Here is a 26,898-nt window from a genome sequence, read left to right as displayed (position 1 = left end):
TCACAAGTACACTTGGTGAGTACAGGTTCCGGGTCCATTGGTTAGTAATACAATCACGATCACATCGTAGTCGATTGCAAAATATCAATCATGTGCTGACAAAAAGGGACTTTTATTTTAAAATGATTAAAACCTTAGACAGTAAGAAAAGAATGAGTACATTGAATACACTCATGATAGCTAGGTCAATTTCAGAGGAGCATGTTGTACATTTGATATTATTCTGCCTTATTACACATCAGACTATAAGCATTTGGTGAGTACACACACATTCAAGTTTTTGTCTTCTTTTCTGAGTCAATAAAAACATGATTTCTTTGCAAACTAAAACTTGGCATGTGTTGGAGCCAGGAAGCCTACAGACAGTGACTCAAAGCATTCAGAACTACAGGCAATGAAGAATCAACTATTATCAAATAAAGAGCAACAAAAAGTCTTGAATCTAAACAGGAAACATTTGATAAGAATAAAAAGAGTCAAAGACATAACCCAGGGGCATGGCAGGAAAAAACCTTGGCAGAAGTAAGAAAGAAAATATGACAGAAAGAAAAAAAGAGTGAGGGACAAGTGAAAGTTATGGGCATCGTTTCACCAACACCTCATTGAAGCGTGTTAAATTCTAATACATGAGTATTAATTTAATGCATGCATTTCAATGGAATGTCTGTGAACTTGTACTTATGAGGGTTTTTTCTTGAAACAATGCACCTGATAATCATCATAAATCTTGTTGATGTATTGAGGTTGACATAGTGTTAACAAGATAAGGAGATCAACCCAGAACCAAAGAAAAGAACCATGAAATTAATGAATGGAACTTATGTGTATTTTGACAATAGGTATTGATTTCAAGGGATATTCTTACAAGGAATTATCTAAGAAGAAAGAAACTTGAGGGAAAGGAGTTTGTATATAGTTTAACGCTTCAGGAAAGCTTTCCATTTTCTAGGAGGAGCTTTACAGAGAAGTCTTGAATAGGATTGGCTGTTGGAGTCTACCGACTCGTTCAGATATATAAAGGGGCAAACCACTGTGTTTTTATTAAAATGTGTAAATGAATGGCAACTATGTGCATTCGCTGATTACTGTGTATAAGATACAGATATGTGAAGCATATAACAATTACGTCATATAAAAAAGCCGGTTTACCACCACAGCTTATTTGAACAAGGCTTACCTAACGTTAGCTAGGATGAGAAACCTGGATGACTGTGGGAGATGAAGACCTAGGACAGGCAGCGCAGCATCAGTCAGGTTAACAGGTAACCAGGAGGTAAAGGGGTACCACGGCATATCTGAACAGGGCTTACCTGATGATGAGCTAGGATGAGAAACCTGGATGACTGGGAGATGAAGACCTAGGACAGGCAGCGCAGCATCAGTCAGGTTAACAGGTAACCAGGAGGTAAAGGGGTACCACGGCATATCTGAACAGGGCTTACCTGATGGTGAGCTAGGATGAGAAACCTGGATGACTGTGGGAGATGAAGACCTAGGACAGGCAGCGCAGCATCAGTCAGGTTAACAGGTAACCAGGATCAGGTAAAGGGTTACCACGGCATATCTGAATGGGGCTTACCTGATGGTTAGCAAGGATGAGAAACCTGGATGACTGTGGGAGATGTAGACCTAGGACAGGCAGCACAGCATCAGTCAGATTAACAGGTAACCAGGAGGTAAAGGGGTACCGGCTAACACCAAGGATCTAGAGCAGGACAAAACAAATCATACAACATGTCCATCAACTTTTGAATGATAATTGGTTCAATGGAAGAGTTCTGTGACTCCTGAATGGAATTTTTACTTTATATCTCTCATCAGCTAAACTTATGAATTTCTTGGCAAACCATGTCATTAATACTCCATGGTTTATAAACAAAAAATCAATATATAAATAAAAAAATAATAGTGAGACATATATTCATCAAATTGCATTATACAATAGAGTGTGCTTTGATGTTCCTAACTTCAAGCAAAACATGTACCGGGTATCTACCAGTCATTTCTCAAGAATTTAGTTTTATTCTCATTGTGTATTATCAATCCTGTAATAGTCCAAACATACACAAAATTCACAATGTCTGTCAGCAGTAAATATGAAGACAACAACAAACTTTTATCAAGCTCTCATTTTTTCAGTTTTTTGTATACCAGTGACAAAACATCTTGTAATCACTCTCTTTCTCTCTATACATCACTTTTCCCACTTATTCTTTAGTTTTCTCACTTATCTATCTTACAGTCTATACAACTTTATGTCTCATCCTAACTTCCCTTAACTTCAACTGCCTCTTCTACCTTTACATTACTACATTTTACACTATTTGTTTTTTCACATCCATATTGAAGTTATAATCTGATTCAATATTATGGTTGAAATAGTTGGAACACCAACACTATAATAATGCAGGGTAGTGATTCATTTTATTTTTCTGTGTATTCCTTGTATGACCAACAGGTGTTAGACATCCTTGCTGACCGCAGTGGACATTGCTTGACCACTTGCCAAAGCCTTAGCATGGTTGAGATTGCCTTTGGCTGGGTATGGATGCAGAATACCTTTCACTTGTAGTTTAGATGCCATGGCAGAGATTATACAAATTTCTGCCAAATATTGTCAGGAGTAATTTACAAACTTGTTAGAAGATTTATTGGTGAGCTGGCTTGTATACCTGATAAGATTTGATTTGGCATAGTGCTGACCAGGGATACGGTACATGACCTAGATTATTTTGGACCGATACGCCAGCAAACTAGATTTCATAAAGAAAAAGACAAGCAATGCTATAAGGATTAGAGTCTGTCTAGATTAGTAGTCAGGGTTAATGAGATTGGTATTTGAAGATCAAGGTCTGTATTTTACTGATTCATTTACATCGACCCTGGGACTACATGTAAAATTGTGTTTAACACAAGGAAATTTTACACACATCAGACTAACTTCATTTGTAGAACCTGATTTTGACCAAAAGCCTAAAAGTATACCCTCTATATTTTAGTAGAATACGGACCTGAAAATTTACCTCTTAAGTCTAAGGAGCAAATTACGTGGAGTAAGAAATATTTCTATTAAACATGACATTGTTCAGTGTATTACAACATATGATTATTGACACACAGTATCATGTGATCAATCACCCAATAGCTAGCTCCACTTCAAGCATTCTTTTTGACACAATGATGTTCTACATGTAATGATGACTAATTGTTTATTTTCAGGCATCATTATATGATATGGGATCTATTTCTATAAAGGAATACTGCTGCTAGGTACATGTATCTGAGAAGTGGAGCACCAGAAGGTAAAGTGCATATAATACTTTGGAACTCTTAAACTTTGGCTACAGCCTGTACCAGAGAGGGAACAACGAATGTATGAGTCCTGGGTCCCATTGATCATGATGATCAAGATAGTCTATCACTTCATCAGGTCTTCATCCACCTGGGTATCAGAAGTTCATCGAGTTCTAAACATCCCATCAATGTGAGAGGATGCTATCCTAGCAAGCTCCTCCTCCTACCCCTTTAGAATGAAGAAGGGCTGGAACTCAAGGTGGTTGAACACTGTTGATGTCATTTTGAACCATTGTTTGATTGGGTGTAAGTCAAGGAGATTGGACACTGTTGATTTCATTTTGAACCGTCCTCTGATTGGGTGTAAGTCAAGGAGATTGAACACTGTTGATTTCATGTTGAACCGTCCTCTGATTGGGTAAGTCAAGGAGATTGGACACTGTTGATTTCATTTTGAACCGTCCTCTGATTGGGTGTAAGTCAAGGAGATTGGACACTGTTGATTTCATTTTGAACCGTCCTCTGATTGGGTGTAAGTCAAGGAGATTGGACACTGTTGATTTCATTTTGAACCGTCCTCTGATTGGGTGTAAGTCAAGGAGATTGAACACTGTTGATTTCATTTTGAACCGTCCTCTGATTGGGCGTATGTCAGCTAACAATGACAGATCTGGTCTGGTGTGAACACGGTGGTGATTGCTAGCCTTGACAGGACAGACCCTAGGTCAAAGGAAGTTACGTGATCAGGCCCCCTAGTGTCCCCCCATACACAGTGGTACAGGAAGTTAGCGATGAATAAACAGGAAGCATCGTCATGGTAACCTGGAGTTTTTCCCCCGGTGATGAGACAGATTCACTGTCTATCATGGGAAGCGTATGAGGTGGGTGGGTGGAAGGGGTGTAGGGAGGATCAGCTCATAACACTTCAAACTCCTTAACCCCCCCCCCCCCAATCTGACCCTCCCACATTATTATTGATCTTTGTCTCTATATTAACATGATCTACTTACACAAGACAACATGATGTTGGAGAATTAAGTCTGCTTTTCATGACCATATTTCTTGTTGGACTCCATGATGTGTTTACCCTAAACCGCCCAAAACCGCCCGTCCGTTTTTAACGCGCTGTAATATCCCTCTACAGGGTCTGCCGTGATGTTATACGTGCGTTATCCTTACAATGTTTACAGTAGGATTCTGCATAGAAAAATAGCGCAGGTTTCATATTGTTCAGAACAATGTCAATATGAGAGCAATATATTGCAACATCTTCCAGTGAGTGCATAGGCTATTTTTACAAAATCTCTAGTTGCTAATGGGTTAATATCCCAATATAAACTTTCATAACAGGCATCAAAATTTCATGTATTTTTCAGCATGGCTCAGTTAAGCAAACCAATTTAGTACCAAGTTCAAACCTTATAGACTACACAAGGAATGATCTTGCTTAGCAATACTACACTGTCTTCTGCAGACCATCCTATTCTTCTAACATACAGTCCTAGATGATCTCACTCTCACTTATAATGAAAACAAGCTCATCTCTGTATCTCGATCCTCAGGATGTCCCCAGACTAAAGATTGAGCCAATATGAAGCAAAGCATCTGTTGTCAACTGTTCATGCCTTTCCATTTTCTTTGAATTTGATGTGGATGCTAACGGAACTACCCTGTTTCATCAAATTCCTTTATCCGCCAGAAATCCGGAAGGAAAGACAGCAAATTCAATTGAATTTGTCCAATCCTCCATTCTCTGCCAAAAAAAGTGATATTTTGGTTGAATTGTGCTTGTGAGAATGTGTGATATTATATGTATTATGTTTGCCACTGAGCTGCTCTTGGTCTACTCTTGGTCAACCAATGGGCCACACACCTCTGGCCTCTTTATTCCCTTTTTTGCTGTGAAAAATGAAATAAAAATATATTAAAGTGTTAAAAGCTTGGAATCTCCTTTTTCTTCTTAACGCCTCACTGGGGAAACTGAAAACAAAGCACACAATATTTCAAAATTTTCTGGGCTATAAGAAAAAGGTTATAGTGTTAGGGACATTCTTCATAACTTATACAATGTACATATATTTGTATAGTATGCAAATAAAAAAAATCAGAATACATTAATTTTTAAACAAATTGTCATATACTTTTAAAGACTTCTTTCTTCACCCAAATTAAAAAATAAAACGGTTTTAGGATGTTGGTGTAAAGGCAGATCCCAAAAAAAGTGAAAAGAGAAAGATTTATAGAGAGTGAGAGCTAGCACAGATGTATCAGTCAGAGTGGATGTACTGAGCCAAGAATGGATTATGATCAGACTTGCTTTGTATACCAATCATTATAACAAACACAATACTTGAAAGTGATTGGATGTGAACCATACTTGTATTTACCCATATGCATGTGAATAAGGATGCAGACACAGAATATAAAAATATAAACAACTAATCACTGTCACATTTTTTAAAATTTGTATTTGCATGACTGTCACATTCTTAATACTAGAACTTTCTTTATAAAAAGTAAGCATTAGATGTCAGATTTAATTAATATCACTCCCTTTTCCCCATCTCTGTGGGCATGAGTGATCTCTCATTTGTTTTTCTTTTCCTTTATCAATCTCTCTTCTGCTTCCTCATTAATACCTCTGCATTTCCTTTTCAACTTCTCACGCTGTCTTTTCATATCCAATTGCCTTTCTGATGATCTTTAGCTGTTTTATTCCTCTCTACCTCAACTCCTCCAAATCTATCTGTCACAGTCTCCCTACTTTCCTATCCATTGCACCTGCCCTTCTCTGTATGTATGTGTGTATGTCTGTCTGTCTGTCTCTTCCTCTCATCTCACTGCTCCCCCACTCTCTCTCTCCCTCTCTTCCTATCTCTCTCTCTCTCTCTCATTCCTCTCTCTCTCTCTCATTCCCCTCCCCTATTTCCCTATTCTCCCCCACCCCTCTCTCTCTCTCTCTCTCTCTCTCTCTCTCCCCTCCCTCTCCCCCTCCGATCTCTCTCTCTCCCTTACTCTCCACAATTTTTCTGTGACCACCTCCCATCATTCTAGCTGACAATAATTTATAAGTACAGTTATTAAATACCCTGTGGGTCTATGGAAGGAAGTTATGACATAACCATGCCTTGTGACAGACAATCTTCTCACTGATTCATAATTGATCATCAGCAAGGAGATAATACATAACATGCAACTAACTCCTCCTACTGCTAATTTATGTTCTCTCCTTCTCTTACCTTTCTCTTCCTCCCCTTCTCCTCTTTCTCTCTTCCTCATTCCTTCCCTCTTCTCTATTCTCCTCCTCTCCTTCCCCTCTCCTCTTCCCTCTCCCCTCCTCCTACCTACACTCCCCTTCTCCAAATGCTCCTCCTCATCCTACTATATGTACTTCCACAACTATTAGTACTAGTTGTGACACTACTACTACTCCCCCCCCCCCCCCCCCCTCTCTCTCTCTCTCTCTCTCTCTCTCTTCTACTCCTTTTCTCTCTCTATGATCTTCTTTCTATCTTTGTTTGTTTGTTTGTTCTTCTTCTCTTCTTTTTTTGTTACTATTATTTCTGTTGCTGCTGCTGTAGTATTAGCTTCAAACTGACTAACTTTCAGACATACAATATAAAAGTTGTAGGGGTCTACTTTGGAATTCTGAAACCATATCTGAACTTTTTACCTCTGTCCGGCTAGCTGGGAGGGTGGTGGATGAGTTGTGGGGCCATATTTAATGACTCATATCCTAAATTAACTATTACAGCGACAGCATACATGATCCCTCATCCTTCAACCAATGCATTGCATCAACAAAACAGATATGACCCTTCAAATCAGAACCACTAATATTTTCCTTTCACAATTGTATTCTTCACACAAGTACCGCCCCCCCCCCCCCCCCCCAAAAAAAAAAAAAAAAAGTCAGAAATAACATGAACACAATTATACTGTACATTGAAAGAAAGGAAAAATCATTTGACATACAATGTGCCAGTAAAATGGTTAAAAAAGTGATTCTGTGTTGAAGAAATGGTTGAAAGTTTTGACACATTCTAAAAAATTTTAGAAAGAAAATAAGACTTTACCTGAAAAGTCTTGCTTTACATTTATTTTTGTATTTTTTGTTATGAAAGTCTATTTTTACAAGAGTTATCTAAATGGTTCATCTTTTAAAGAAACATATTTTGTCTATTATCTGTCTTCCTTCACTTAACAAACTAATTTTGTTCATGTTATCATAAATGTGGAGAATAGCCATACAGACTTAAATCAAATGAATTATGAAGGGAAATAGAAAGAAAACACAAAAATGGCCTGTGGCATATGAAGGGTAGTCAAATGAGATATGAAACATTGAACCTGTAGCACCCCGCTGTGGCGTACAGCAGGTTAGTAAATTGAGTGCTTTTAAACACAGATTGGTATCTGGCTAGTGTCAAAAGAGATTGCTATGAGTAATTGAATGACAAATTTGTTATGAAAAGAGTAATGCCACTCCACTTTTAAACATTTTGAAGTTATACAGCTATGGAAAGAGTTTAGTGCTAGTTGGAGAATTTGTCAGGAACAAACTCACTTTGAAGCTAAAGGAATCTACATTTCATGGTGACAAACTCAAATTACAGAAAATTCAGGAAGTTTCAAAGATCAAAATTAAATTCCAATGTAAAAGAAAACAAAAAAATATCTGACAGTGGCTAAAAAAAGTCAACAGGATTTTTGAAGTCCTGTCATAGCAGTTTGAGAATAATTGATTATTATCATTATGAATTCGGTCTTAGACCAAGTACATGTTCAGTTCACTTCACTTTATTCAACCACTTAAAATCAAACATACAAAGCATGCCATACAAAAAAGGAATAGATTCTTCAACATCTACTAAAGATTAGGAAGGATGCTCTCTTTATGATCACTAATCTCACACTACCTCAATGAGTTAGGCTACTATCTTGAAGAGAACAACAGTTATCAAGACATGTTCATGTACAGTCAGCAAGGCAATATTTCAGATACAGAGCTTTCATATACTTGATTCTCAGTAATAAAACTGTGAGATCTGAAGCCTACATTGTATGTTCTTTGAAAGAAGATTGTGAAATGACATTTCATAAAAAGTCATACACATTGTCTAATTGTTGTAATAATGATTATGTATGATACAATTGTGATGGTTGATAATGTACAGGAGGAAATGCAAGTGGCCACAATTATGTGTGTTCAAAACATACCAATACTTCACTACATCAAAGATAAAGTGCACAGATATCATTCCCAGACAAAAAACATTCTTAATTTCATCTGCTAAAATATACATGTGGTGGCAAGGGGGATAAAGGAACAGTTCTTGCTGAAGTGTCTGTAAGCTATATGAAAACAGTTGTGATCATTAATTTCATCCTTCTTTCACAAATTTCAAACATTTAGCACCTAAAGCTTTGTAGTTTTAAGCCCAGCTGTCACAATATTTCTTCTTCATAAGGCTACAGGTCATTTGTGTATTCTCTAAGTATCATTGGTACTGATGTGAATCAGGATAGGACGGACCTAGAACAGTCTTTTTACCAGGTAACTAATCTTAACAATTCATACTCATCATGCAAACACCTGTTACTATATAATCCACCTGCTTGTAAACAAAATGACTAATCAATATGATCCCTGGTTATGGCGTCTTTATTCTTATACTAGTCTTGTATCAGCCACAAGATCATGTGACTAAGATTACTTGGAATAGATTATTCTCGTTGCGTAAATCTCAAGACACTAAATACTTTGATGGTTTGATGGGACCAACAGCTCTAAGTCCTCTCTAAGGGCACTAGCGGATTCACTTTGGTTCTGAACCTAGGTCTTCCCGGTCACGAGACCACTGCTTTACCACTGAGCCATCATGCTTCCATTCACCTATAGATCAGAGAGTCTTGCATTCAAACCCACTGACATCTTACATCCACTACATGCATCCCTGGTTATAGATGGCTCCTAATTAACAGGCCAGATTTAATCTACGGATGATTTTATCTCAAGGCAAAAGCACTTGATGTTGAAAACAATTCAAATGAGTTGTTTGGTTCTGATGTTTGGTGATATGAATAGACTTACCTGTGGTAGGGTATCTGGGTATGGGAGCTGCTTCACTACCAGAACAACTTCATCTATGGAATAAAACAGAAAACACAGAAAAAGTGTTTATGATCTTGTCTTCTTAATAATTCACTGGCTTTAAGCTCTTGCATGTACTACACCTGGGTGCAGAGAGACGACTCCAGGGATAATACTTGACCACAAAGTACCCTCTGAAATCTCTGATTCAAAGCTACACATACCAAAATTAGGCACAAGATGATAGACGAGTACTGAGAGTAGGAAGGACATGGAGAGATAAACACAAAAGGAAGAGACAATAAACAAGTTTTGGAAGGAGGAATAGAATAAGAAGGTTAAGGAAAGAGAGACAGAGAAGGGACAGGAAACATAAACGTAGAGGAATGATAGGGGGTGATAGAAAGGGGGAGAGGGGAAAGTGAAAGGAAGAGAGAGAGAACAGACAGGACACATAGATGAAGAGGAAAGGTGGGGGGGGGTTTAAAGTGATAGAAAGGGCTGGAGGAAGATAGAAAGAGGGTGGGATGGATTGGTAGAGAAAGACTGGGGAGCGGGGAGAGAGAGGGAGAGAAAGAGCGGGAGATAGAGAGAGAGAGAGAGAGAGAGAGAAGCTGCCCTTTGAATGAACCTGTATCTTAATTAAGTTATCATGTTAAAGATGCCCACCTGTACCTGGCAAACAATAGGTGTGGCATTACACAGACAAATGAATCATAATGAAGATGAAAAACAGCTTCATGACATTGTACATAGGGACATAATGAGTACCTGCACATAATGTCTTTCTCAGCTTCACCACTCTAGAATAGGGAGTGATACATAAGGGAGGAGAGTATCCCTCGTCTCAATTTCCTTGTGCCTGCCCCCCTGGTGGGGTGGGGTTAGGGTGCATCAGGTACCCTACGGGAGGCCAATCAGGCAATGACACGTTTGCCATCAACCCAACAAAGCAACAATTTCCGGAAATGCAGACTTTGAGGGTTGGTCCCACCTAATGGTAGACTTTCTTAGGTCTGGAAGTGTTTGGAGGTACTGGCCCTCATTTGTCACCTAGTATGTGACTTCCTACCACAAAATCAACCAAAGTCACGATTTATGTGATCTCCATCATGCTCAGAGGTATAGAGCGAGCTAATATATACAAAACTAGAAGTGACAAACACGAGGATGGATAACACTGGGATGGATAGCATTTTAGCTATCCACATATTTGACCAACAGGTATTAGAAACATTTGATGAAGCTAGAATCCTTCATAGGAAGACAATAGATAAAAAGATGCTTCATAAGTGTTGATTACAAAAGCAAGTATGATCGAGATAGGGCCTCATTTTGTCTCTTTATGATCCCCAAAATACTCATGTATATAATGGCACCTCCACAACTGTATAGGCAAACAAGGAGATAGGTAAAGCTGTGTGCTAATATAATCATACACGTCACATGGTTTGAAAATGCTGGGATATTGGGCGGGATACAAAACGATCATTTTAAAGCAATTCATTATCGAACATAAACCATTCCAGTAAATGTTTAATGTTAAAACTTGGCAGGTAATCAAAGCAATTCATGCTCAGTATATTCTTGACAATTACCATTGAAACATCAAAGTGTTACATCACTCAGTTTCCCTTGCCAATTTACTAACAACTTGTCAAAGAAAGATAAAGCAGCTGTGATGATTAATACCTCTGGTGCCAATAACAATTGGGAATGCAGACAATTTGTTCAGGCCTGTGACATAAAACAGAGTTCTAAAACAAAGGAAACATCCAAAGTGTGACTTGTAAATGTATTAACATGAATGGTGACTGGTCACTGAATACTGTTGTATGGCAGCGGAGTTAATGAATAATGTACCTTGAGAGGGGGTTCGTATGTAGTACAGACCAATGATGTCAAAATACTGCCACAATGTATGTGATGTATTAGAGGTATTTTTAATAGTGAGAACATCAGGACTTTGGAACTATGTCAATTTGCAAGTGAGATAAAGCTCATTTTGATACATTTCCAGCAAAATTAAGTTGAATGCTGAACTAAGATCAAACCATATCACACATCATTTAAATATTCATTTATTTCAATAAAATGATGTCGTCTTTTTGGAGCCATACGGGCACAAACTCTGTGTATATGAGTTAACGCCCTTCTGGCTCGATCCAAACAGATAGTATGGTAGTGTTGACAGAAAAACAGATAAAAAAGTTGTTTTCAAACAATTTCATACATCATAGGCAAATAGATGATAAGACTCAAGTTATCTGTTTTAAATTATACATCTCTTCCTTAAATTCATAATTTGTATAACATCATGAACCTGTCAGTTTTTTGGGAAACTTTATTATTACACGAAATAGCCTTTTTATTATGTATATATGTATTGTCAATGGGATAAATTTATCCCCCCCCCAAAAAAAAAATAAAAAATAAAAAATAAATAAATAAATAAAATAAAATTTAAAAAATCCAAGATACAAATGGGTATTCATTGGTTTCACTTTCAAGTTAAATGCATGGCAACTTGTATTCATTACATGAATCATTCTGTGGCTGACATATGAGTGGGAGGGTATATAGCCGGCCATATTCAGATATTGGCAATAACAAAGATAACCATATAAAAAAATAAATCAGGTACTGGTTCCTTTTCCAAACATCTGGAAACCTTCAGGAAAGGAACTTGAAATACCACATCAGCATTATTATGAGCCCACACTATTCATGACATGACATGACGTGAGAGTGGGTGTGTGGTGTTTACACTCTACTACATACGTCAAATAACACACATGGGACTACGGGACTAACAGATGTCTCCATTTCTCTGTTGACAGGCAAACTCATGTCCCTGTAGATTCAGATGTCAAAGGTTGAAAGTCGTTTTGTCACGACTAATAAAAATATGACAGGTATGAATGAGAGAATACCTGAGGGTATCAAGACACTTATTAGGCACCACTACGTCATCTAGGCTCTTAGGTTTCAAAGCTTTTAGTTTCCTACCAACAATGTCTCCCTTGATATAGTGAGAGAGATGAATGCAAGAAATGCACTATGCCTACATAATATTATTGTGTTTTGCATTTATTTACATTGACAATGATTCCATATTTGTGTTTCATGGATATGCAAGTAAATTTAGATTCTCCCTATAAACAGAAACTAAATTAATAGTTAGCAAACAGCGTATACATGTAACAAAAACAATTCCATAAATCTACAAGTCAAGAGGAAGTGGAATTTTACAGCAGTTTTCTATACATTGTATTGTGGAAAACTGGAAATAATGCAAAAAATCATCATAATACACCCCCCAAAAAGCATATAAATTCACCAAGTCTACATATTTTTACTGAAGAAACACTGAGATTGTATAACTCTTTCTCTCTCTATCTTTCAATCATTTGCTATACAGTTAGAGGGGAAATGATTTTCTTTCAATTCTGTATCATAACTTTCTCTAACAGTCCCATGAAATAAATACAACACAGTCTACAAGGTTCTACGCGCTATAACATTTAGATCAATAATTGCACATATAAAACAACTATTTAAAAAGTTATAGATCTTGAATGTTTTCCAACTACTCAAACTTTGTACTTGTAATTTCATGTATGAAGTAGTAGATGGAATTTTGCCATATTCAATATTGTTCTTGCAATCAGAAAAAGTATCAAACAAGGCAAAAGAAGAAGAAAAAAGTTTGCATATACCCCAGGTCAGAACAGGAATGTTTTCAGTTTCACATGAAGGCAGTTGTTTATAGAATGATCGCCCACTTACAACGTGGACCTACAACATGGACACTAAAAACTTGTAGAATACCTTTCAAATGAATAAAATATGATAAACTGCTAGATATTTGATATCTAACCTTTCATCCATTATTAAATTTGTTGTATAGTTTCATTTTTAATAAGCTTTATGTAGCAGTTCAAAATTTGTTTGTCTATTCTACTTTCTAATTTTGTATATTTTTGTATATTCTAAGATGACAGATTCTCGATAACCACTCATGATATTTCTGATTCCTTTCATCCATCTATGTTATTGTTGATAACTTTGTTTATACTTGTCGTTATTTGTTTATTACTGGGTAATAAATTTGAAATTTAAGTTAAACTTCAATTTCATCCTCTTTCTCAACTACAAAAGCTACTCAAAACATGAACAGCATCATTAGGAACACAACATGAGAAAAGGAAACTTGTGGATGAGATGGGAATCATTGGACCGGCCTACTGGTAGGACAGACCTGTAACAACCCAGTCAGTGTGTAATAGAATACATGTGTGTATGTACTCCCCATGTAGATGTTAGCTGCTGTCAACAAACTGTGTTCAATTACAGATCATGCCTTGATGCTAGGGTGAATGCCCTCTAACAGGTAGGAGTGAGGTAGGAGAGAGGTAGTAAAGGAGGCCCGGGGGAGAATGGGTGGGTGTAGTTTGGTTAAAGGGTAGGGGTGAAAAGGAGCTTAATAGATGCCCAGGTATGCTGGGTGGAAGCAGTTTGGGAGAAGGGTAGGTGGAGAGGAGCTTAATAGGAGATGTCCAGGGATGTTGAACGAGTTTGGCAAGATATGGTTAGAAAGGGGTGTGGCAGTATGAATTGGGTGTAGAGCATAAAAGATTTCTATCAAGAGTGTATGTAATAGGGAGAGTGTATATAAGAGATATTTCATGGGTGGTACGCATGTGGAATATTCTTTTCTTCATGAAATAATTCTGCAGACTGCATTGCAATAAAATATATGTCCACACCATATCCAAAATATATATATATATATATATATATATATATATATATATATTTATTTTTTTTTTTCTCCCTCTCTTTTAGTTTACCAAATCATGTATGAACAAGGGTCCCTTAAAAATAGTTCATAAATTTAATGTGGCATTTATTAAACAAATGATAACAATTTGACTTATCTGGTACACAACTTGAAAATGATTTATGTTGGTTCTAGAACCCTAGTAGGTCAGGCACAAAATAGTTATTTTCTGGATGAGTGCAAATCTACAATACACAATCAATGTTCATTCTTTAGAAATATGCTATTCATAGGCTTGCCTTGCATCTTTTTATTATGATAAAGTAAAGTGGTGAACAATTAAGAGATAGAGGTGTAGAGAAGAGAGAGAAAGTGTAAGAGAGAGAGAGAGAGGGAGGGAGAGAGAGAGAGAGAGAGAGAGAGGGGGAGAGAGAGAGGGGGGGAGAGAGAGAGAGAGAAATAGGACAAGGCAAGAACAGTCAAAGAGTGAGAATGGAAATCAATATATTAGTAGCTAATATAAAGAAAATATAATGGAAATGTGAAGAAGGGTGAACAATTGCACTAATGTTCATACCACCAAATTCATCTTTCTTATGCTATTAATATATTAATTTTGTTTACAAATAATTGATAAATGATAATATATCAAGAAAACTTGATATCAGACATACGTTATACCAAAAAAAATCAGTTCTTTTCCATCAATTTTTAATGGGATGTAAAGGTTGATTGAATACTTACCAACCAGGTATTGAGGATTACATGTGGGAGTGTAAGAGAGTCTAGTATTATTGAGTAAGAAGCCTTCTGTAACACTCCCAATGTTGATACGATTAACAACGTTCTGCAGATAAATGAAATAATTTAATACTTTAAATTATCAGGCTAAATAAAATTTACAAAAGAAAACAATTAATCCAGGACAGGATTGCTAAGTAAACTTGCCATCCAGCCAAATATGACATTTGATGTTATCCCCAAAATAATAAGATTAGTCTTCTTTTTTTTAAAAGCTGACTGAAGAAAATTAATTTTCAATTTAGTCTTGAACAACAATGTGTATTCTCTCAAATTGGTTTCTTATCATTGCTCAGCAACATCATACAATATGAGAGAAAATATTTCACATGAAAAAAAATCATTGAAATAAAAAAATCATATCATAACAACAACAGTTCTTGTCACAACTATATAAATGCAGCAAAAACGAAAGTAAATAGTTAATGTTTCAAATATTTATAATACATATCAAAGAAGAATTTAATCAGATGAGAAAGAAAAGTTACAATCAAATGCAATCACATAAAAACTAATTTTTTCAATGTAATAATAATAACAATAATAGGCATTTCTATAGCGCCGTCTATCTAGAAATTTTATTCCGAGGCGCATTCATTATTACCCCGGCTTTAGCCTACCATAATTAATGGTGTATTAACTGCACTTTTTTGCCGCCGAAGTCAAAGTCGGGGGTGCAGCTTATACACGGTACACACAAAAAAATAAAAATAAATAAAAAATGTTTCAATTTATGCCCCTCCACCTGGCGCTATGCCCGGCAATGTCTCCCAGCTCAGTAATCGGTGTGTTGACTCACCACTCGGAAACTAGAACAACACTCAAATTTGTCTGTCATCTTGGTTTGAAAGTAATCTTTCTGATAGTTCTCAATACGTAGTTTATAATAATAATTCCTCCAATTTTTCTTCTATTACATGGTGTACCACAAGGTTCTATCCTAGGTCATCTACTGTTTTTTAATTTACATTAATGATCTTACACATTCAGTTGCAGTTAAATGAAAGGCCTTCCCGCATGGGTTTTTTAACACGGACCTGGCTTGCTACCGACAGAGTCTTTAAATTTATTTTTTTTATTTATTTATTTATTTTTTATTTATTTTTTTTTTAGGGGAAAAAGAGGGGTGCGGTTAATACACGAGGGCGGTTTATACACCGTTAATTACAGTAGCTGCAATAACAGTGCTCCAGCATTTCAAGGAATTAATTCCTGCCAGGTACCCATTTACATCACCCAGGTTGAATGTGGCAAATGTAGATCAATGTCTTGCCAAAGGACATTATAGTGCCGAGGTCCGGCGACGTATCCACTCGACCACGACACCTCTAATCATTTATTTGCACTAGTTACATGGCTGTTTGCATTTTGAGAAGCATCCCAAATTATTTGCTAGAATATAAACTCAGAGGCCCGAATTCACAAAGCAAGGTTTGAGCTCTGACCAAGGTTTGAGCTCAAACCTCCTTTTGTTTCACCAAACCTCCTTTTGTTCTTTACAAACCAGGTTTGTAAAAAACGCGTAAAACGCGTCATATGACGTACGAAAACAAAGGTTTGTCGACAAACCTCCTTTGTGAATTCGGGCCAGAATGTCTATCCATGACAATGGGAGGGCTGGATAACAAACCTTGTTCAAACTTTGTTCAGCATCAAGATGAATGGTAAAGATGGTTTCAGATGTCAGGATAATAAGATGCTCTGATGTCAGTTTGAAATCAATCAATCTTCCTCTATTACAATCTACATGTGGAACAAGTGAGAGACAATAATATAATAATAATTATATTCCACATTCTAAGAATCTTGCTCTACGATTGGTCAAAAGTAAATAACGTGATGAAAGATAGTTCGCCCATTATTGATAGGAGAAGCAAAAAGTTTGTTACACTGTGTAGATAGTACTACTATCTACACAGTGCAACGCACTTTCACTGAAGATAGAGGTACTATCTACAAAGGGCAACGCACCTTCACTGAAGATTATCAAAAAGCGCACTAAAACAGGCGTAATAAAGCACGCATTACCAATGAGCGCAATTAAAACAAACACATGCGCGCACCGTACCCTCAAGGGGTTGGGTTAAACTGTTAAACTTTTTTGGTGTGAATTTGGCCATGGTGTCTTTTATGTAGATGTTTACACGTCCTTTTCTTTTTGTAGTTAAATTGTTTTAGATGTGGAATATAAAGCAAATAATCACCTTTTAGTTTCAAGCGATGGCAAACTATCACTTCCTCGTCGATCAGAATGTATACGCTATCTTTCCTCAGCTTCGCTTCGGAAAGATAGCTTCATCCAGATCGCCTCGGAAGTAATAGTTTGTCCCATCACCTTCACCAACGGTAGTTATTTGCTTAATATATATAACAGGTAGCATTATCTGATATCTATATCAAATCATGTCTTACTCTGTCAGTCTTTGTTCAAATATTTCACACAGTTTTCTTGATTACAAGGAAACAAGCATGTATAGGCATGATATTATCTTCACACACTGTCAAATATTATATTCCACATACTAAGAATTTTGCTCTACAATTAGTCAAAAGTAAATCACGTGATGAAAGATAGTTCGCCCATCATTGTTGGGAGAAGAAAAGTTTGTTGCACTGTGTAGATAGTAGTTTTATCTACACAGTGCAACGCACTTTAAATTGTATACGCTGCGCATTGCTCTCCTCTTTAAGGACTTTTAGTGTTAGTACGCAAACTTTGGTCACGCGCGAACTATATGGTCACACCACCATATTGCATGCACTGTACGTATCGTACACCGTTTGCTAGCTAGCTGTTAATTAATTGATGACTTGTTGCTCTAAAATGACCGAAGAAGTGAAATGTTTCCGATGTGGAATATAAAGCAAATAATCACCTTTTGGTTTCAGGCGATGGCAAACTATCACTTCCTCAACGATCTGAATGTATACATCCCCTCAGTCCATACTCTACACTAACCATATTCTAAATTTCAACCCTGGACAAATCACTAACCAGACTCGAAACCTCATCCTGAAACTCATCTGAAACCTATTACATGTATATAAATCTATATATCTCTGACAATATAAGGTCTAAAGTAAATATTTCCAGCTATTGGATCACTTTGGTCTTAGATCCATCTCATTATAGCTTCCTGAGTGAGCTGGCAAAGGGATTACTCTACCAAGTATCAAACAGACAAATCCATATGTATGATGAATTTAAAAAACAAAAATCAAACTTATTATCTCAGCTAACAAGGCTCTGAATCGTCTTTGTACAAGGATCAAAAGAATATGTAGTAAACCCAAAGACATGAAATGTAATAATCTGAGTACCTTGAGATGAAGTATTTGCACATAGAATGGATGTCAGATCAAACCACTCAACACTATCTGGCTGCAGACTCTTATAGGATAGTCCAACATGTACACCTGTTAGGATAGAAATGGAGGGGGGGGGGGTAATCATAATATATATATATATATATCTTCTGCTCCCTTTAAAAAGCAGATTTGGGAGAAAAGAAGAATAATCAACATCTTAAAACTGAGCTTAAGTGTTAGCAAGCTAGGAAAAACTTGTCAATAGATGGCGCTATTTATATTTAAGACATAGATATAGATAGAGGTATGCCTCTTTTATTTCAGGTGTAAGGAAATTGGAATCAATATGAAAATCTGAATTTTTTTTTTTATAGTTGTAAACAAGGCCTAACCCTCTTCATTTTCCCATGAAATATATAATATACAACACAATTATAGGAACCTAGTGCTGTATGCTGAGGCTAAGTGTTTAATATGAGATCAAACAAACTCTCTCACTGCACAGCTTGCCCTAAAACTGAATGACAATTGTTGACAATATTTGGCCAGTATTATTACAATTCATTCTAAGAAACATCAGCTTTTCCCCCCATCAATATTCGAGCTTTTTTCAAGCCTTCCTCCTCCAGTGCACTGTTTAAAGACCGTCAATACTACTGGGCCAGAAGGGATTAGACCACACAGCGAGGTCACTGACAGGTGGCTATCTCATTAACTCAGCTCTCAACTAACATAAGAAAAAGAGGATCATGGGGGACCAACAGGCACCGATTGGGGAAGTTTTCTATATAGAGGGAGCAAGTAGCTACAAGTAGGACAGTGGGGCTTTAAAACTTACTTGGGTCTTCTGATATGGTTGCTATGACAACAACATCAGGAGAACATGGACTCTGAGATGAAATGAGTCTGCTGAATGATGCATTCATTGTAGCTATGATAGGAGACAGGGTGGATGAACCTTGAGAGACAGTCTGGATCGGTTCTAAACAGTTTAAATTCAAGGAGAAAAAAAAACTCTTTCACTCTGTCAGAGACATCACCAATCAACATCAAGTATCCACATTTCATGCACATAATCCAACAAGTGATGTCCTAAAGATTTGTTCAGGACTTTTGGATTTACAGCTGTGAAGTTTTAAAGTAGAATAATGATTTAAAGGTGTTATATATTTGACTAATGAATAGTAAGCTCATGAAAACAGGATGAATCCCATTGGAAAATCATTTACAAAAAGAAACCAACTTATTACTTTGATTCAGAAAAGTCAAGATAATTGACTAAGCAATAGGATATAGGAACAAATCTAAAGGATTATGTTGAGAATTAACTCCTTCTCATTTAAGAGGGAAAGATCAATTCTATGTAATACCATGGTCAAACATTCTGTAATGAAGCTTCAATCGTTCTCACCTGTTTCAGGATCCACAATGCTGACAATCTTTCTGAGTAATCCAGTATGTACATCCATCTCTACTATCCCATACCATTCACCAACATTTACTAGATAACAGACATTATAAAGTTAACTTTTATTAATATCCTTTTGTATGGTGATGTCTATAAAGTCATAAGTTTACGGTTTTACCATTTACGGTTTTACCATTTACGGTACTTCTAAAAAGTTATGTTGAAGAGATTAAAAAGACAAGAGAGTGAGAGAGATATTCTTTCTGTTTCGTCCCAAGGAGGACTACTTGGTTTTATATGGATAGAGGTAGAAAAGTTAAGATCTGTATTCCATGGGGAGTGGGCTCCTGGGAAAAACAGGTGAACCACATTATGAATGCAGAGAGAAAGAGAGATCATAACCAGGAATGGTGATGTACAATCAATCTGTTTGGAACGTCAAGCCTCGATATCTCTCTCTTCACATTCATCCTTATATCAAACCTGAGAAGTGGTTAGTAAGTATAAGTGTAAGTATCACTGATTTGTTATTTTGAAGATTTCATTTTGAAAGGAAAGAGGAAAGGAACAAATGGCATCTCAAACATACATAAAAGAGCTTAAATATATTATGTCTTATGAAGCATGTATCAGTATGCATCTTCATGATTCAAGATTGCTACTAAAGAGAACTGCCATTGACCCAAATGTCGATTCAAAACAGTATTGTTGATATACACCTGTACATTGTACGGCCTTTGAGAGTAATGTTGAAGTTCATGACATTCAGTTTTTTAAAAAAACAAAGAGAAAAACTCCAAACTCCAACCTCCAAAAAGAGGAGGTCGATTGGGGCTGGGGCTAGTAAAAAATGAATAGAAACTGTTGTTACACGAAGTTTATAGATCATTAATTTCCAAGAATACAGCTTCATATTTGGTCACAGGTACTACAAGTTCAATACTTTCAGAATACTATGCCTTCTTGGGAAGCATGTGCTTGCTACTGTTTATATTCATTCTTACCTGCACCACTAGAAGTGAACATGTTGCAAGGAAGATGCAGCTCCCAGTATCCTTGTTCATATTTCTACGTACATGCAGATCGAAAGAAAGAAAGAGAAATTAACCATCATTTCTGCTTATTTTAGAATAAGACATCCAAATATCCCTGTTATCACTGAGAAAATATTCAAGATATGAAAATATTTAAATATTTCAAAGTTAATTTTAACTTCTTCAAAATGGACCAACTTGAATTAACTTTGAATTGTGCACCGCACAGTAGAATGGTACATGAGAATTGAGATAGGCGACATATACATGTATTAGAATGTAGTAGACATAACCTTTGAAATCATGTGAACTGGAACCATACACTGCTTGAAATGCAAGCTTGGTTTTGTTATATTTGTTTGGCCACTACTTTGCTAGCTTGAATACTTTCTACTATATTTTGTTGTTGGCAGATATGATTTCTTTGTTGAACTGAACATTCATTTTAAGTTTAGCATGAATCGGTAAAAATTATAATTTGTGACACTATCCTAACTCAATATTAACTTACTTGAAAGATGTGTGCATAGGCAATGTTATAAATATGATAAGTAGGACAAACATGTAAGTAGTAAACCTATATATGTGTGGGTCATTTAATACCAAGATGGATCTTATAATACTTTCCATGAAAGAAAACTTATATTATTTCAATACGTAAAGGAAATGTAATAATGACTTTCATGATAAATGTTAGTGAATCCCAAAACTGTTTATTAATTCATATCACCTACAATTTTTCAAAATACTTACCCATGAATCTTTCCCAAAGGAGAATGTTTGAGACCAGGTACTGTTGCAGATGGTTAGACTAGGAACTAGTCCTAGTGATACAAATGTATGACCTAGAGCCTGATTAGTCTCAGAACCAGACTCAGCAGGGACATCTGTACTGATTTCATAGTACACCACCTGATGGATGAATGATAGATATCAAGATTAAAATCATACAATCAAACATATCTAAAATACTACTTGTCAAGCTGGTTACCATTTCTTTGTTTCTTAAAAGAAATTATCAGTATTTAAATTAGAGCAAACTGTTTGGAGAACTGCTTTGAGGGAGATCGTATGCAAACATTTGTTTTGCTCAAGGGGGGGGGGGGGTTGAGTTAAATTCAACAACAACAAAAATATTATTGTTAGTGTTTGGCGGGAGGTTTTTTCATAAACCAGGGATTCTACATCGAAACGGAAGAGAGTGGGAGGAAGGCATGTGGCAGGAGAATGAGCGTGGTGGCGTGAGACGGGTTTGGCAGCCCTGCAATAAGTGGTATTTCAATTTTGCTTCTGTACAGAAATGAACAATTCTACCATATTGAATTGAATTGAATTTATTCACCACTTTCATAAAAACATAAAAAGGCAAAGAATACAATTGAATAATTTCTTGTAAACATAGATAAACCAATAAAAATGGAAAATACACGAAAGGAAATTACAAACTGGTTGGATCATCAAAAAAGTTACAAAAACTTATAGGTAGATGATCCTAAAAATGTACACAAACAAAAAAATATAATAATAGGCCTACAATGGTAATTACACACATAAAAAAAATTGCATTTGTTAAATTCAAATTTTCTGCATCAGGTGAAGTTTTAGATTATGCTTAAAATTGTTTAAAGATGCACACTGTTAAGTTTAGGGGATAGTTTGTTGTACCAAAAAAAAGTGATTTACATCCAAATCCTGCACCTGCATATAAAGGTCACCAGCCTGTAAGGGTCATATCTAACATACATGTATCCTTAGAATGGCTGTCATAAACATGTTTCACTGCATTGATTTTTACCCCTATTGCCAACCTATCTAGATCCATCTTGTCTCCACACACAGTTTTACCAATAGTTACAAAATGACAAAGTATGTTACAATCTACCTTAGATAGCACATGATTTCTCTATTGCTTCTCAACACAATCACTCTGAATTTTTCTCCATCAGAAAATTGATGAAGGCATCTCTGAACTATTATTATGCAAACAATTTAAACAGGTTCTACTTCTAATACAGATTAGAAGTCAAAACTTGAAACCCATTGCTTAAAACTAAAGAGTGCGGTTCAATCAGTTAGGTCTAGTCTAGTTTGTACATAGGTTTAACAGGCAAAGTTTAGTTGGTAGTCTAAACAGTTTAACCCAGTGGACTCAGAGATTGATGACTTACCAATTCTTGATCCTGTATAATCAGAGGTCCACTTAGAGTCCTGTTTACGGTCCAATGACTTCCAACATTCACACTGAGACCTGAAGATAGGAACACAATCAGGATTATATGGACCTGTTCGAACATCTGAAAGATAGAATGCTTTCAATACAGAGCAAAAACTTTTCAAGAAAAAGAAAACAGAAAAGAAACATGAAATCACCTAGTGGTGAAATTCTCGTTGGCATTGTGAATATATATTGACAAAAGGCCTCTTGCATCTTTTCAGAAAAAAATATGAACTCGCTGAAAAGGGTCTGGAAATCTTCATTTTGAGAGATGTGATATAAATTGTAAAATAAAAAGTAAAAAATGGTAATGATGCAGGGCTGTCAACCCTCCCGCATTTGGATGGAGTCTCACGCCACAACGCTCATTCTCCCGCCACCCCAAAAGCTTGTAGCAGGAGATTCCCGCCACCACGCCCTCCTCCCGCTCTCCTGCCAACGATGTAGAATCTCCCGGTTTATGTGAAAAAACCTCCTGCCAAAAAAAAAAAAAAGTGCTCTTCCCCCCCCCCCCCCCCCCCCCTTTCCACTTCATTCAGCGGCTGGCTGAGTCGTTGCAAAATTTTTCTCAGAAGAAAAAATCTCCCTCCAAGCAGTTTCCGAGTGTTGACAGCCCTGATGATGGGGGTTATTTTTACGGATGCTTAACAAAAAAGAAGCAGACACTTTTGCCTTTTAGTTTTACCAAAAGTATACATCAAATAGGACTAACTGTCATAAATAGGGGGGGGGGGGGGGTAAGAACACATTTTTTGTTTTGGGTCCCGTTTTTGGCGGGAGGTTTCGTCATAATCCGGGAGTTTCTACATCGAAGCACGAGAGCGGGAGGAGAGGCGTGCTGGCGGGAGTTTCCTGCTACGAGCTATTGGGACGGCGGGAGAATGAGCGTAGTGGCGTGAGACTCCCTCCACATACGGGAGGGTTGACAGCCCTGCCTTACTCCTTAGGCTTAGGGTCTAGTCCTAAAACCTTTGTGTTTTTTTTATGGTGATGGATCATTTTTTGTTTATAAATCAACTGTAAACTCTTGGCTTAGGCATGAATAACGGACTCATTGTTTTAATTAATTTTTGCTTCAGTTGTACTTGTAGCACATTCTGATCTAGATCTAGACCTAGACCTAAAATTTTCGGTCTAATTCTGATCCAACAAGGCAACATCAAATTTTGAGTTCTCAATATTAACGCCAACATTTCTTTGGCGATTAATTATTTGTACCCATCTCATCTGCAATCTAAAAGTTTGCTATCTCAGAATCTCAGAATTGGTGTCCAGACATCGCTCTAGAGGGGGTGTCATGTGCATTTTAAATTGATGCACGGTTCTTTTGGAGGCATAGCTTGGTTTGTTTGGTAGTCATCAATAATAAATTTCTGTAGAATATGAGAAAACAGAGAAGTCATGGATAGATCTAGGCCCAAACCATTCCTATTTTTCTTTTTAAATACATAGTCTAGGCCTAGGTTTAGACTAGAATCTAGGCCTAACTAAGCATGCACACACTTTGGACACCCATCAAACAGCACAGCGCATTGCCTTCAGATCGGCCAGGGCCACAGGCGGGCCTACTTCCACTCGACTCGGCCAAATTGGCGGAGAGAGTTACCGATGTAAGAATCGGTTCAGTCCAGAAACTAGTGATCTAAACTTTGATTAAGCGGCAACTGGTAGACTTAACATATCAAAAGTTAGATAAAGATCGATCGACCATTAAAAGTGTATTTCAACTAGTTAATAATATTCACCTGAAACAGCATGAAATGTGCTGAATGTGAGAACAAGAAATACAGATCGGGCATCCATCTTCATCATCGCCAGAAGCTGGTCGACAATCTCCAACACAGGGGCGGCGCGTACAGCAGTCGACACTCGCTCTATACCAGATGACCCCGAGACCTTCACGCGGCCGCGGGCAGTCCTACTTCCGAATGTTCTAACTGTATGCCCTAACCAAAAGAACCTTCTTATTAATGCATTACTGTCATTTTTATACAATATCCACTCTGCTCGTGCTAATGCAATCGCTAATACACTTTCTACCTGACATGACAATCCTGCCTGCTATGACAAACTGCAGTACCCTGGTAGCTGCTGATCTCCGATAGAGCGGAGGAAGAAGAAGAAGAAGAAGTTAAAGAAACTAGCTAGCTGCGTGGCCGTGTACTCGAGATTAAGGGGGGGGGGGGGAGGAGGAGAGGAGACATTCAGAAGGAAAGGGTGGCAAAATAAAGACAAAAATAAATTATTAGATAAATATTAAGAGAATGCTGGGAAAAGAAATAAATAATCAAATAAAAAAGAAAGAAAAAAGAGGATTTCTTTCTTCAGACGGTACAATTTTGTATCATTTTGTTTTAAATAACCTAACTGCGCTTATCCTTTTTAAATGATTCCATTGCAGGATATGTAATGCTTTTATTGTGGTAGCACTTGGTACAATTTATAGGGCCTGTTACAGCTTAATGGGGCCGGGGTATCTATAAAATTTAAGAATGTATGAAGTCTAAACACTCTTTTTGAAAGGTGTTTAGCTTCAAATAAAAAATATCTTCTTATGATTACAAAACTATGTCTTTCCATTTTAGATCCCCCTCCCATGTACATTAGGCATCTTTCAAATATGAACCCCCCCCCCATAAAACTATATTTGTCTTACCTAGCTGATTCTGTCTCCTTGAAATCACAGCACTATATTCAATATAAGACTCACATCACTCTGCCCCATCCAGAAATTCATCTTTAACCCTTTGCAGGAAATGCAGGAAATGCAATAATTTGTTAGTGACTCTGAATGCCCGTTATGGAAATTGTATACTGTCCTGCTTCATATGTGATTTAAGTTTAATTGAATATTTTTGTCAATGATCAATAACATATTTGTATACTTTTTGTTTGGGGGGGGGGGCACACCAAGCACTATGTACAATTTCTTCTCAATTATTACTTTCTCTCTAGCTCTCTCATGCAAACAAGAACATCCCCCCCTCTCTCTCTTTCTTTATCTCTCTTTTTGTCGTTTGTCGTTTATTACACGTCTTGCCCTTAAACAACAGAGAGGCGACATGTCCTATGAAGATAGACGCACTACTCTCCACTGGTCAAGCTTATCTTCCAGGAGAGACTATCTCCTTCTTTCATTCACTTTCAAATGCCTCGGTGGTCTCACCCTTTGTGAGACTCTTACTGAATCCATCCAGATCAAATCCAGGCGGCAAGAGGTCCTTACATTCCGTCACCTTCCTTCTCGGACACAGGCACTTTTTCTTTCTCCATCTCGCCGCTTTCCAAGACTGGAACAACCTTCCCACAGTAATAAAAGATACTGCTGTACTCAATTCTATTTCATCCTTCCTTTCAACGCTAAAACAATCTCTAATCATTGTTCATTGAACTCATTTAATTTAATGTAAAACAATGTATTGATAATTATTAATGGTAATATTTTTCAAACTCGTGTCCGATTTCAAGTTCTGTCTATTGCTCTCAAGCAAAGCTTTTTATTTTTCAATTTTTGTGCGATGAATTCCTAAATGTGATCGTCATTTAAAAGCAACTGATATGTAATTTTACTGTGCCTTTTTGGAAACCCCAAGATTAATTATTCATCTCACCTATATCATAACTGACTAATTTATGTTTAGTTTGTCACTTAGAAATAATATCATCAATATTGCAAGCTTATTTCTTCGTTCCGTTCTGTACATATTAGGTTTCAGTTTATAATTTTATTCATTTCATTTTGAAAGTCAGAAATTATTGTTAAGCATTTTATATTATTATGGAACTTTCCTTCCCAATAATAATCATATCAAATGTTTCTAATGTAAGTACCATGTTATTGATTTGAAAGTCTGTAGTTTTATGTGATGAAAGTAAAGCCATTATAATGACAAATTAATGTAATGAAAGTAATTAAGCATATATTGCTCCAATTATTTTTATCCTGATATTTGTTTATTA

General features: G+C 36.7%; 1 long non-coding RNA gene across 1 annotated transcript; it reads right to left on the bottom strand.

Moving 5' to 3' along the window:
* Nucleotides 1-1,415: 1,415 nt before the first annotated feature.
* LOC100889199 lies at nt 1,416-26,211 on the bottom strand. The gene is made up of 13 exons (XR_004066407.1): nt 26,165-26,211; nt 24,979-25,034; nt 24,684-24,875; nt 22,892-22,971; nt 21,477-21,635; nt 20,694-20,757; nt 19,693-19,782; nt 19,120-19,263; nt 18,294-18,389; nt 16,603-16,715; nt 14,916-15,018; nt 9,389-9,441; nt 1,416-1,705 (listed from the first exon to the last, which is right to left on the bottom strand). It is a non-coding gene; the product is annotated as an uncharacterized LOC100889199 (long non-coding RNA).
* Nucleotides 26,212-26,898: the final 687 nt, after the last annotated feature.

Source organism: Strongylocentrotus purpuratus, unplaced genomic scaffold, assembly GCF_000002235.5.
Source record: "Strongylocentrotus purpuratus isolate Spur 01 unplaced genomic scaffold, Spur_5.0 spur5_scaffold_4, whole genome shotgun sequence".
Lineage (NCBI taxonomy): Eukaryota > Metazoa > Echinodermata > Echinoidea > Camarodonta > Strongylocentrotidae > Strongylocentrotus > Strongylocentrotus purpuratus.
Note: the sequence above shows the minus strand (reverse complement) of the source record. Positions and strands in the feature narration are given on the sequence as shown.